Here is a 13,933-nt window from a genome sequence, read left to right on the forward strand (position 1 = left end):
TGTAAATAATCATGTAGATTGGGTAGGTACATTCCCTGTTCTGTCCTTTAGCTCATTTTTACCTTCCAATTCTGTTTGTCTTTCTTTTGAGCTGTTTTGTATCCTCTGGCTCATTAGACCATATTTTTTTCTTTTACATTAAGGAGGCCCCATAGCTCAGTGGTTAGAGCACTGATTTGGTAAACCAGGGGTTTTGGGTTCGTATCCCACTGGGTGCTCCACTCCCTCAGAAGGCTTGTGTCAGGAAGTACATCCGGTGTAAAAATTGTGCCAAACATATATGTGCATTCATCTGAGATGGCACGCTGTGGTGACACCAAAAAAAAGTTACTTTTTTTTCTTTTACATTAAATGCTCTATTTTTAAATGTAAGTCAGTCAATCTCTCCTTCCTGTCTTCCTTGCCTTCTCGACACTCCTGCCTCCTTCACTATCAAAACGACAGTACAGTTAACAGTATCATGTATCACATTGATTCAGAATAGAAAGCATTTATTATTTGTTGTTTTCACTGGTAATGTATTTTTTTTCTTCTGCAGGAAGAACTGCAGCAAATTGCTCATTTGTGGAATACCCACATTATCCGCAACATCAGAAATGCAATAGCTCCAAGTGGGCGTCCAATGTTGTTGTACACTATCCCTCATCTCTTTGGAGGGCAAGATAAGTTAAGATAAGCCAAAAGAGAAGACCATATCCTTGTGATGAGACTGGATTCAACTTGTGCTGCCTTATAATGACAGAAAATTTCTTACACTCGCCCACCACATCGGATGAGGCCATTGTGCTGTATCTTTTCCTGAGAGCAGACATACTTAAAAACGTATAAATGAATATTTTTATGTTAATCGCAACAATTGTTTTTTTTCCTGTTCATTTTTACCTCGTTTCCTTAGTCCTCTGTTCTCTCTCTCACTTCAGCTTCACAAAAATGCTGCTACATCTACCAGGCCCCTAAAATCAACAATTAATCCAGCATGGCAATTATACAGTGCTACCCCATGCACCCTTCTCATAAACACAAGAGGTCTTCGACTCCCAGAAGTCTGAGCCTACTGATCCACCAAGAAGAAATAAAACACAAAGACCAGCGCCCTGTTTGGTTCCTGTTTGTCTGGGAAGAAGGACTATGTTAAGAATGATTTTGTCCGCTACAGTATATCAAATGGTGACATTTATTTTTCAGTTGTACACTGTCCACTTTATTGTTGTGGTATGATGATGGTATGATCCCAAATGAATTCACGTTCACACATTTTCAATTATTGGATGTCTGACAAATCCTCTATCCATCCATTTTCTGTAGGGGTTACGCTCACCAGGGTCCCATGCCTGCTGCAGCCTATCCCAGCTGACTGAGCAAGAGGTGGGTTACACACTAAACTGGTCGCGAGCCAATAGTAACGCACAGATGGACAAATAATTTTTTCTGAAATTATAATAGCTCTGGATTGAAAGGCTGAGAGGTTTCACAGAGAGATTTATTTGCTGTAAGGAATTTATCTGATTGGAGCCACAGGTGTATTAAAGTGTATTATATGAAAATGAAGGATGAACAGAAATCCAACATATCAAGGTATTTAAAAATGTGCCACTGTGTTGTTGAGATCATGTTTACAAGACTTGTACTTATTGAGAATGGGCACCCAATTGTCAATTATATATATTTATAATGATACCACAGGCTGTGATTGGATGGCAACCAGTTTGGGGTGTACTCTACCTCTCACCTGAAGTTAGCTTCGATGGGCATCAACAGAGCTGTGACCCGAGTGAGGATAAGATGTAAAGAGAATTGACCCCTCCATACAGGGCACTTAACCATGCCTCCTGAAGTGACGTCACGCCACGTGCCCCTACGTCAGACAAACAATCAGCAAAAAGGGCGGCGCAGCAAGAAAAGAATAGAGCGAAACTGTCTGATTTACCGGCTGATTTCTCACTCGCATTCTTAGCTAACAGTGAAATATCGTTGAAGATCAGACAGCAGGGCTTCAAGTATTTCAGCGAGGGGTATTTCAATGGTATGTCCATGCATATCGACGGAGAAACCATTGATATTAGCGCGAGATCTTTCCGGAGTCAGAGGAAGACCGAGAAGCCACATATATTGCATCTGCAGTTGAGTCCTACAAGGATATCTGAAGCTCACTGTACATGTCAAGCAGGGTGAGTGCATTTGTTATATTTTGCATATTATACATTTGTGGAAAACAATTAACCGTACGTTAATAGATCTTAATATAAGCCAAAGACGAATTAGTCATTGACAGATTCCTATTTTCGTGTTACATATCACACTTGTGTGCAGAGTCTGTATGTGTATCTGTATAGCCGTTTGTGAACCGCCGTATGAAAAAAAAGAAGGCGAGGCTTGATTTACGAGTTGTTTCTCTCGTTTTCTTTGTGTAACGTCACGCGCTCCCCTCAATAATTATTCTTGAATTAGTGCCGAACCTACGTAAGTCCCAACCGAGTACGACAATCACTACTTTAGTGTCCTCAAAGATCCTTCCTTTAGTCTTGGTGTCTCGGTGCACGTAGAAGGCTTTTAGGACTGCTAGTCCGGTTTAGCTTAGCTCATTAGGCCCGAACAAAGGGACACGTTTGTGCAGTGAGATCATCGCAAAATATCGCTCAACACAGATCAAGTGTGTCAATCATTCACTTAGCTATGTTATGCAAGCGAAGAACTGCTAATTCATTTATATGAGACATGTATTGAAAATCAAATCTATAGGGCTTACCTTCGCGCAAACATATCTGTTCCGGTTGATGGATTCAGTTGATCATGCGGTCTTCCACAAAGTTTGATCCATTGAAGACATTTTTCGTACACGTTTTGGAAAGGGTATAAATTGAACTCCACCAACTAGCCTTTCAGGATACCTGTCGTCACTATTACAAAGTCGGTGACTACACCTCTTAACCATATCTATTAAGGCAGTGGTTGTCAGATCTCTATCTGACTGATTCATGTACAGGAGGAAACTTTCAAAGAGCTTATCATCTGACACATTATTCTTACCAAAAATAAGTGCCACCATGAAAACAGGGGCAATGGGACAAGGGAATTATCCATGGTCTCCATATCCTTTCAGCAGAATTCGGCCAATGGATTTCCACTCTTCTTCCTGCCATCTCCGAGACAGTGATGAAACTCTAACGTTCTCCCCCTCTGCTGTGTGGTTCATAAACTCTGTCCAAAATACAGCATAGACATCCCTTGAAACACCATCTGCATCAGCTCCTTTTTCATCAATGTAGGTGTACTTCAATTGGTGTTTGAGCAGTGCTACATCCTTAAACTGGTTAATCATCTCCTCCACAATATGGACTCTGTGACGTTTTATGGTGAATATTCATTGAAGATCGAATGTAGCTATAGAATCACTTGCTTGATCACCTGTGTCTAGAATGTTGAATGTTGCTGTACTTAATGCGATAACAGTGACTGATGGGATGGCCAGCTCATCTACTTCAAAATGCTAGATGGGATGATGTATCAAAGTATCATCCAGCTGGCTTGCCAGAGGTTCTCCGAGGAAAGGCCCAATCAACACTTGTGATGTCTCAGAAGTTGCATCTGGATCTTAACGCCTTCTAATTATCTGACTGGGTGACAATGGTTTAAGATCATCTTCATGTGGGTCTCTCACTTATAGGTTGTTTGAATCGGAGCTTTCGCCAACAGAGTCCATCATTTTATGAGTGCAGAGATAAAATCTTACCACTCCCAATTTCAGCAATTTATAAAAGTCTCCAATTGTGATATCATCATTAAGTACAGCTTCCTCTTGATAGTCCAATATGTCACAACTAAATGCTTCACATCTTCCAAATCTATTCTTTCCATTTGGAAAGAAAATGTATTTGGCATACTGTAATATGCCAGCTTTTTTGGACTCTTTGGACACATCAAGTGTCCTTGTTCCCCCTCCCTTGCGTCTCCTTATTTGTTTACCCTGATGAATCCACCCCAACTCAACTTTCCTGATTGCCTTTTCAGTCCATTTGCTGTTTTTCTTGTAGGTTCTTTTACACTTTCCAATTAGAGTCTCCTCATGGTCACTTTCATTATCCTCATTCCCAACACCCAACTTTTTCTTTAGCTTTTTAAGCAGTGAATGTTTTTGGGATTGTTTTGTTGCAATCTGAAAATGTTACAAGTTAAATTAAATACTGGGGGACATCTGGAGGGAGGATAAGCAGTTGCCCGATGATACAATTCTGTGATGATACTAGAGTCACAATTTGATTATTTTGACATGCTCACATTGCTATACTATTTTTATATTTTGCGGTATATCATTTGTATTTTAATTTATCATCTAATTTGTTTTTCTTTACTCAACAGAGGAGTAACAGCAATCTGTTAGTATATCATTATATGTAGATAGATGTAGACTACATACATTATATGTTGATATTATACAATAATATGACTCTTTGATTTACACATTACTGTCACACATCTGCTGGGTGTGATCCTGAATTGATTCCCCTCCCACAACTGACCTGTAAGTGGTCCTCCATTTTTACCCAGGGACCCACATTTCCCTCATGTTGTAGTCTGGAATCCTACTTTTACAAAAATAGCCACCGATTACACGTTACATTTTTCAAATATTTCTTTCATAGTGTGATGATATTCACATTCCCAAGACGCTGTTTCAAATAAGTTTGCCAGTATACGCCTCTGATCAGTTAAAAAAAAAAAAAAACTCAATACAATTCCATTACCGCAATACAGTCAGTGCGTTTCTGACGCATTTGTAATGTTTTCCCAACCTGGGATGCGCGTTAAAATATCTTACTGTACTGTACAAGTACGGCGATGTAACTTTAATCACTCACACCCAGTAATAAAGTAATTACAGTACATATTTTGACTAACAATACTTCTGGTCATAAAAATCAAACAAAAAACAGCAGTGTTATTGTGCCACGTCACGATCTAGTGTATTTGTATGCAAACTAATTCATTGAGCGTCGTTAGGCACTGTTGTAAACTTGCGGACTCCATTCATTGGAGCTCACTGCGAGTTTACCCACTTTTGGTTCTTGGCCCGCCCACCAGTTGGGAAACCATGCCCTGGACTCGAGGATTCCTAATACGGCATGAATTTGCAAACATCATGCAAATAATTTCTCACCGGATATTCCCTGGTCTTGTGTTAACATGTGTTGCTAGCTAGCATCCGGAGTTTCCCTGGTCTTACTTTTGTTAACATATGTTTGTGAGCTAGCATAAAAGAGCACAAAACTATATGATGCCAAGAATAAACTTACATGTTCTTGCTCCATGCGTAAGAAACAATCTTCAGGTACACTACGACCCCGTAAAAAGCTCACCAAATCCATGTTTTGTGCAACATTCAATGAGAGTCCACTTCTACCTGTCTTTCTCTATGCCACCTTGGGACGATCTGAGTGATTCACATAATACTGTGGATCATTTCACATAATTATTGTTTCACATCCGTGACCTTTTTTTTTTTTTTTTTTTTTGGTGTAGCAGTAATACGCTCCTGTAATTTGCTGTAAGCTATAATCATCAAAATTACACATGTATCAAAAAAATGGTGCATCTCGATGAGTTTGACTTTTTGAATTGAAATGCAACTTTTGACATCATTATCATTTATTGAGACGCACCATGATGGAAGCTTGTGGAAAATGGCATCAACCCTCAATAGTGCCCTGAATAGGAGGGACTTAAAGGTCAAGTGTCGTCAAACGGAAGGTTTTTAGTATATTATTAATGAAAAACACACAGCCAATATGGTCCCATGCGTTTTTTCACCACAAAACAGGATTTTGACATATATGGCTTTTTGTAGCTCACGCCATGAAAATCCTCTTGAGGGATTTGTTTTCGAAAAGATGCAGGAAGTGAAATACAAGACAGAGTCCCATGCGTTTTTTCACCACAAAACAGGATTTTGACATATATGGCTTTTTGTAGCTCACGCCATGAAAATCCTCTTGAGGGATTTGTTTTCGAAAAGATGCAGGAAGTGACATACAAGACAGAGGCCCCCCCTAGTGGACTCGTTTGTTTCCATTAGTTTTACCTCCGGGAAGGTAGCTCGTTGTTCCTTCGTGTTAGCCAAAATGCCGGCTCATTGCATTGCTGGAAATTGCTTCAACACTCGGGAGAATGAATTTCTCCTTCATAAATTTGAAAGAATTTGTTCGTTGTGAAAAAGGGATTGCACGGGTGCAAAGGACGAGAGCTTCGTGGGTTCCAAATAACAGGTAGGTGTGTCTACAGCTCCAAACAAAAAAAAAAAAAAATAGTTTGGGGCAGACCACGTAATCGGTCTCTCTCATAACGTAGCAAAAGATCTGTGTATAAAATGTGTTGATGTGCACATACAGCTACTAAAAAAATTAATAGTTTGGGGGGGACCCCGTAATCAGTCTCTCTCATAACGTAACAAAAGATCCGCGTATGAAACGTGTCGATGTGCACGTCGCCCAGCCAACAATATCTCGATAGTGTTCATTGAGTACTGCGGCGACTTTGAACATACCCCTAAAAGCAACATAGCTAGGCTCCACCTCCTCCTTATATGCCACCACAGGACTCAGCCACTTCGGCTGAGGCGCGTTCGGCGGTCACAGCTTCTGCGAAGGCTGCGCGACAGGCTTTGCGACGGGGGGGAGGGGGGGGTTGTTGGGGGGGCTCTGAAGAACCCAGCCGAGAATGCATTACTCAGTCGCGTGCGCGCATAAAGCGCCCCGGCTCGTCTGTGAGCACCCCCCTAAAGCAGCACCGCTTGGCTCTGTCATAAGCCACACCGGTCGGCTGCGATGAGCCGCGATGGTTCATCTCCGCCGCGGGAGTGGATCGGACGGGATGCGGTTTGGCCGTGATCGGATATCATCTGAATATGGCTCGAAACAATAGTGTAATATTGCCCTGAGGGCTCGAAACAACAGTGTAATATTGCCCCGGTAACTTCACTCGGTTGTGTGGTGTTGTCCTTTTCGAAAAGAGGTTCGGTGTCAGAAGGGGCGTCGGAAAAATGCGAATATCTCTGTTGTTCGGCTTCCGTAGTAGCAGGCACTGCGCGTTTTCAACGGCGGAAGTGACGATAATGTCAAGGACAGAGGACGCGACTAATATGGCGACCACTTGGATGTCGAGGGACACTCAATTGCGCAACTTTGTGCATGGATGATGCTTTCGCCAGCTCACTTTTTTTTCCGTATAGACATTGAAGTGAATAATGTTATATGTATTTCTCACCACAATATCTACTTTAGAATGTTCACAGGGATGACCTCAGAACTGTGAGGCCAACACTTCACCGGCTGATCCACCATGCCACCACATGAACTCAGATAGTTAGAAAAAATGTTTTTAGTTAATTATGTTGTGTAATCTTGGCTCATACAGTTATACAAGGCACAGAAACATACTTTTACAGATAAAGAATCCTCAATATACAAAGAAATATATAAATAAATATGTTTTGCATTTTTGTAGTGGGTAGACCTTTGAGCCTTGGTCATTCTATTTCATCATTGGTCATTGTAAAAAAAAAAAAAGACGTGCCACCCCACTACCCTACCCGGTTGATGGTGAGATGCTTTATGCTTGAAAAGTAGATCTTGGGGTAGAAAAGTCCCTGGTTGAGGTTACATTTTTGTTTCTAGAGGTGGTGCATTTGGAGTTGTAATTTGCTGTAAGCTATAATCATCAAAACTATACATGTATAAAAAAAAAATTGTGCGCAGTGCATTTCTTTGAGTTTACCTTTTTGAATTGAAATAAAACCTTTGGCATCATTATAATTATTGAGATGGACCATTATCGAAGCTTGTGGAATGTGTCAACTTTGGAAAATGGCATCAACCCTCCTTTATGTCCTGAAGAGGAGAAACTTCAGTGAACTGAGTCATGATGTACTTGTACTTGTACTAGTACTATTACAATGAGTAATTAGTTTCCAAGAGGAAAAAACATACTCTGCAGTGAGCGTACTCATGAGAGCGATTGCTCGATCCTTCCTGAATATTGGTGAGAGGTCAATATATTCTTGTGGAACTTGAGAGATGTCTTCTGGTGGTTTGGGGGGGTGAGCTACAGGTGGAGCGTCTTTGGAGCAGCAGAAAGACGGCAGTGGGAATGACTGGGAGGACTCCATCCATTGATAGTTAAATCAGTTCCATCTATTGTGGTCTTGTAATTTGAAGCCAAGGAATACCAAGAACCTCAGGGGACAAAGACTGATATGGTTTCACGGTGATTCCCGGAGATGAAGAGCGGGATCTGCAGTGTTTTGTGCGTGACAGAGGAGATGACCTGGCCCTCTCGAGCCGTGAAGCTTTTCGGAGATGGGAGTGGCTGGACGCACACAGCACTACATGTGGCTTGTTGGTCTGGCGGTATGATTCTCGCTTCGGGTTTGAAACGTCCCGGGTTCAACTCCTGGATGACCCCTACTAAGCCATCTGTGTTGGCTCAGCATTTTGTAATGTTTTACCTTGCTGTCTTTTTTAAGGTGGCCTGTATAACAAGTCAAGGGTTCATTCTTGTTTCGGGTGGCAGCCAAATGATCATTGAGTTATGTGGTTATGTTCTTCATTGTTGCTGATGATTTATGAAGTCATCAGCTCTTCTGTGTTGCTTGTTGTTTTTGGGGAACACTTCTCAAGGAGAGCAGCACTGAAAGATGTCCCGGGGTTGAAATTCCCGACAAACTCTCTTTAGAAATGTCAACAGCCAGGAATCCTTTGCCATCGTCACACAGTGGCCAGTTTGACAAGCGATTGTGTTTTTATTTCTGCAGGCCTTGTTCTTGTGGTATGTTTCTCAATTCCCTGTGACCTTGAGAAGTCCGGTTTTCAAGTCCCAGAAAAACCCTTTTCCCCAAATTTCCAATCGCTGAGAAGGGTTTGGTCAGCTTCCCCCTTTTGTTTCACACAAAAAGTCAAGGCTTCTTTGCAGTCTAGTTCAATCAATCATTTCATATGGACATAAAATTTTTGGGAAACAAGGCATGCGTAACTTTGTGTATTTTGGGACCAGCGCTATTTTAAAAATTTGCTTTTTGACTTGCCTTCCGGTTTCAAAACTGATGACAACAAATCGAAGAGGCTCCGACCTGCACGACAATAACTCAATGACTAAATCCAGCTGAATTTGGACCGAATGTTGTGAGTACTCGACCGGGAACGCCCCTGGTGACGACTTCCGTGGATTCATATCATCATCTGTATAATTTCGGTACCCAAATTGGAGCCGTATGCGTTCGTGCCTAGCGTAGCCTAGCTCGGGAACATCAAGCAATGTATGTAATCAAATATTTGCTGAGGAGGTAAACATTAAATAGTGAGTACTTACACGACCTGCAAAACCTATGTTTCATTTACAACAAGGACCGTGAGTACTTAGTGCTTACTTACTTACGTACTCATACCAATTTAAACATGCCAAGAGCCTCAGACAACCTTAGTTTAGCTGGCTAATAACGAGTAGTGCTGTTAAAGAAGCATCGAACATGATTAACTTCATAACGTGTATGACCAAAACAACGGGTACAACTAGGGTTGTGAGGACTTATAGGAAATTTAAAAAGTCTTACATTAGTTCCAAAATATGGGCCGTATTGTTCGTGTAGTAGCTGCTCTGCCCAAGTTTAGCCTAGCGCACTAACAACCTTACCTAATCCCTTACATACACATATCCTTTGAATTGTCACATCCATGATATTTTCACACAGGTAATATGTGATGTGTGTACCTTATGTGCTGACTGTGTTTATTTGATGTCTTTTATCTGACTTTAACATAGATTAAGTAGTATGTAAATTGTGCGTTTTATGTGTTGACGTTGTATATATGATTGTTTTTATCTAACTACCTTTTATCTAAACCTAAACATAGACTAGGTAGTGTGTGAATTGTGTATCTTATGTGCTTTGTGCTTTGTTTGATTGCTTGTTTTTGTCTTTCTGCAGCCCGAAGGGGTGCACAATTCCTGTGCATTCTGTAGGCTTAGTCAGCAGAAGAAGAAGAGGCATGCACAGTCCCTACAACTGTGTGTAGAGACTTTGAATGTTGGGACTATGACAGGAAAAAGCTCAGGAGTTAGTTGACATGATGATTAGGAGAAAGGTTGATGTATTGTGCATCCCAGAGAGCAAGTGGAAAGAGAGTAAGGCTAGAAGTTTAGGAGAAGGGTTTAAATTCTTTACCACCGAGTAGATGGGAAGAGAAATGGAGGAGGGGTTATTTTAAAGGAAGTGCTGGCTAAGAATGTCTTGGAGGTGCAAAGGGTATCAGATTGACTGATGAGGTTGAAATTTTAAATAGTGTTCTGTATAATGTGATTAGCGGCTATGCACCACAGGTAGAATGTGACCTCGAGTTGAAAGAGAAATTATGGAAGGAACCTGACGAAGTAGTTCTGAGCATCCCAGAGAGAGAGAGAGATGTGATTAGTGCAGATTTCAATGGACAAGTTGGCGCAGGAAACAGGGGTGATGAAGAAGTAAAGGGTAAGTACGGCATTCAGCAAAGGAACTTTGTGGGTCAGATGGTGGTGGACTTTGCAAAAAGGATGGAGATGGCTGTAGTGAACACTTATTTCCAGAAGAGGGAGGAACATATTGTGACCTACAAGAGCAGAGGTAGGAGCACGCAGGTGTATTATATTTTGTGCAGACGATGCAATCTGAAGGAGGTTACCGATTGTAAGGTTGTAGTGGGAGAGCGTGTAGCTCGACAGCATAGGATGATGGTGTGTAGGATGACTGGTAGCGGGTAGAAAGATTAAGAAGACAAAAGGTAGAGCAGAGAATCAGGTGGTGGAAGTTGAGGAAGGAAGAATGCCATGCAGCCTTCCAGAAAGAGGTGAGACAGGCTCTAGATGGGCAAGAAGAGCTCCTGGAATACTGGAATACTACTGCCAAGGTACTCAAAGAGGCAGGCAGGAGAGTACTTGGGGTGACTTCTGGTATGAAAGGGGAAAAGGAGACTTGGTGGTGGAACCCCAAAATACAGGAAGTCATCCAAGGAAAGAGATTAGCGAAGAAGAAGTGGGACACGGAGAGGACTGAGGAGAGGGGTAAGGAATACATTGAGATGTGTCATAAGACAAAGGTAGAGGTGGCGAAGTCTAAAAAAGAGGCATATGACGACATGTATACCAGGTTGGAGAAAAGGATCTCTACAGGTTGGCCAGACTGAGTGATAAAGATGGGAAGGATGTGCAGCAAGTTAAGGCGATTAAGGATAGCCATGGAAATATTTTGACTGGTGCCAGTAGTGTGCTAAATAGATGGAAAGAGTACTTTTAGAAGTTAATGAATGAAGGGAATGGGAGTGATGGTAGAGTTAAAGAGGCAAGCGTGAATGACCAGGAAGTTGCAATGATTACTAAGGGGAAGTTAGAAATGCAATGAACAGAATGAAAAATGGAAAGGCAGTTGGTCCTGATGACATACCAGTGGTGGCATGGAAGCAATTTGGTGAGGTGGCTGTGGAGCTTTTGACCAACTTATTTAAGAGAAGAATAGCAGGAGAGAAGATGCTAGAAGAATGGCAGAGAAGTGTGGTAGTTGACATTTTTAAGAACAAAGGCAATGTTCAGAGCTGTGGAAACTATAGTGGAATAAAGATGATGAGCCACACAATGAAGTTTTGGGAAAGAGTAGTGGAGGCTAGACTAAGGACAGAAGTAAGTATCTGTGAGCAACATGGTTTCATGCCAAGTAAGAGTACTACAGATGCACTATTTGCCTTAAGGATGCTCATGGAAAGGTACAGAGAAGGTCAGAAGGAGCTACATTGTGTCTTTGTAGACCTAGAGAAAGCCTGTGACAGAGTACCAAGAGAGGAACTGTGCACAGGTCTGGTGTGGCGGAGAAATATGTTATGTTATGTACAGGACATGTATGAGGGCAGCAGAACAGCGGTGAGGTGTATCATTAGTGTGTCAGAAGAATTTAAGGTGGAGGCGGGACTGCATCAGGGTTCCGCGCTGAGCCCCTTCCTGTTTGCGGTTTAAATGGATAGCCTGGCAGATGAGGTTAGACTGGAATCCCCTTGGACCATGATGTTCGCAGATGATATTGTGATCTGCAGTGAAAGCAGGGAGCAGGCGGAGGAAAAATTAGAAAGATGGAGTCACACACTAGAAAGGAGAAATAATGAAGATTAGCCGAAGTAAAACAGAATATATGTGCATGAATGTGAGGGGCGGAGGAGGAGGAGTGAAGCCCCAGGGAGAAGAGATAGCAAAGGTAGATGACTTCAAATACTTGGGGTCAACAATACCGAGCAATGGAAAGTGTGGTAAAGAAGTGTAGAAACAGGTCCAAGTGGGGTGGAACAGTTGGCGCAAGGTGTCTGGTGTTGTATGGGACAGAAGAGTCTCCGCTAGGATGAAGGGCAAAGTTTATAAAACTGGAGGTAGCAGAAATGAAGATGCTAAGGTTCTCGCTTGGAGTGAACAGGTTGGACAGGATTCGAGATGAGCTCATTAGAGGGACAGCCAAAGTTGGATGTTTTGGAGACAAGGTTAGAGAGAGCAGACTTCGATGGTTTGGACATGTTCAGAGATGAGAAAGCGAGTATATTGGTAGAAAGGTGCTGAGGATGGAGCTGCCAGGCAAAAGTGCGAGAGGAAGACTAAAGAAAAGGTTGATGGATGTTGTGAGGGAGGACATGAGGAGAGTGGGTGTTAAAGAAGATGCATGAGATGGGCTTGGATGAAAAAAGATGACGTGCTGTGGCAACCCCTAACGGGACAAGCTGATAGGAAAAGAAGAAGCCCACAGGAGGCTTTTTGAATAGAGCTTGTGCACATGACATAACAGTTTGCACGGCGCCATATTGCCGGTCAAACCTAGCTTCTCTGCGGCGTGGCAGTCGTTGAATCGGAGCAGATTTTTCAAATTGCTCGAAACCTGTTGTGCTGTTGGTTGTCACAATAGATGAGACAGTTCTTCAAAAATATCATTCTATGGAATACCAGCTGAAAAGACGAGAAAAGATCAATGGCAATTAAACAGGATGGATGGAGCCCAATGAAATACACATGCCTGTGTCACAATCAATTCATTTCAGGTTGGAATTATTCTTCTCAACCTTAAATTATCAAGAAGTATTTATCATCCCAAATTGACTCATTTGAGAACAATGCGTATTTTAAAAAAAATGTCTATCACAGAGAGGTTTACGGACATTAACATGTGGCAACATATATGCTTCCGTGTACGGAGCAGAGGAATCCCTGCCCTCATTTTTTTTCCAATCATAGTAAATGAATACGAGTTTAAATATTGGTATTTGTACTGATAAAAATCTGAAAGGATCCATCACTATGTGGGATTTATTCTTGATTGAGAACAGATCCAGCAACGAAGTATTTGTATGCGTCCAGACTTTCATACGCTTTCAAACTTTTCTGTGTCAGTCTCAATGACTTACTCACCCGATACATGTGTAGATCCAGTTGTCCAAGACAAGCGGAAGCGAATTAACAGTCCAATTTCTTAAAACATCAACTCCGGCATTAAATATGGGTCCTCTATGCCAAGCGTCTCTCATTTTTCCATATACCTTCATTTATTATCACCTTCTAAATTTTCAATGTTTTATGGGGGCTTGTCTGGGATTTGCACCAGAGCCCACTTGCACCCTAAGCGAGAATCATACCCCAAGACCAACGAGCCACAGTAGGTGACTGTTGACACTCATATCATTCCACAAGACCAGGAGGGGGCAACCCACGTTTCTTGAGCTTTTTTAGCGCTGCCCTAGTGGCTCGCTGGAGCTTTTTCAAAAATGGTTGAAATTGGAAATAGATGGGGGAGAAGAATATTTTTTTGGTTTTAATATGGTTTCTGTGGAAGGAGAAATAATACAGAAAATTAATTTATTTCTTTGCCAACCTGACGGTGGCGGTTGAGGTC

The sequence above is a fragment of the Syngnathoides biaculeatus genome, chromosome 20 (assembly GCF_019802595.1).
Source record: "Syngnathoides biaculeatus isolate LvHL_M chromosome 20, ASM1980259v1, whole genome shotgun sequence".
NCBI classification, from domain to species: domain Eukaryota; kingdom Metazoa; phylum Chordata; class Actinopteri; order Syngnathiformes; family Syngnathidae; genus Syngnathoides; species Syngnathoides biaculeatus.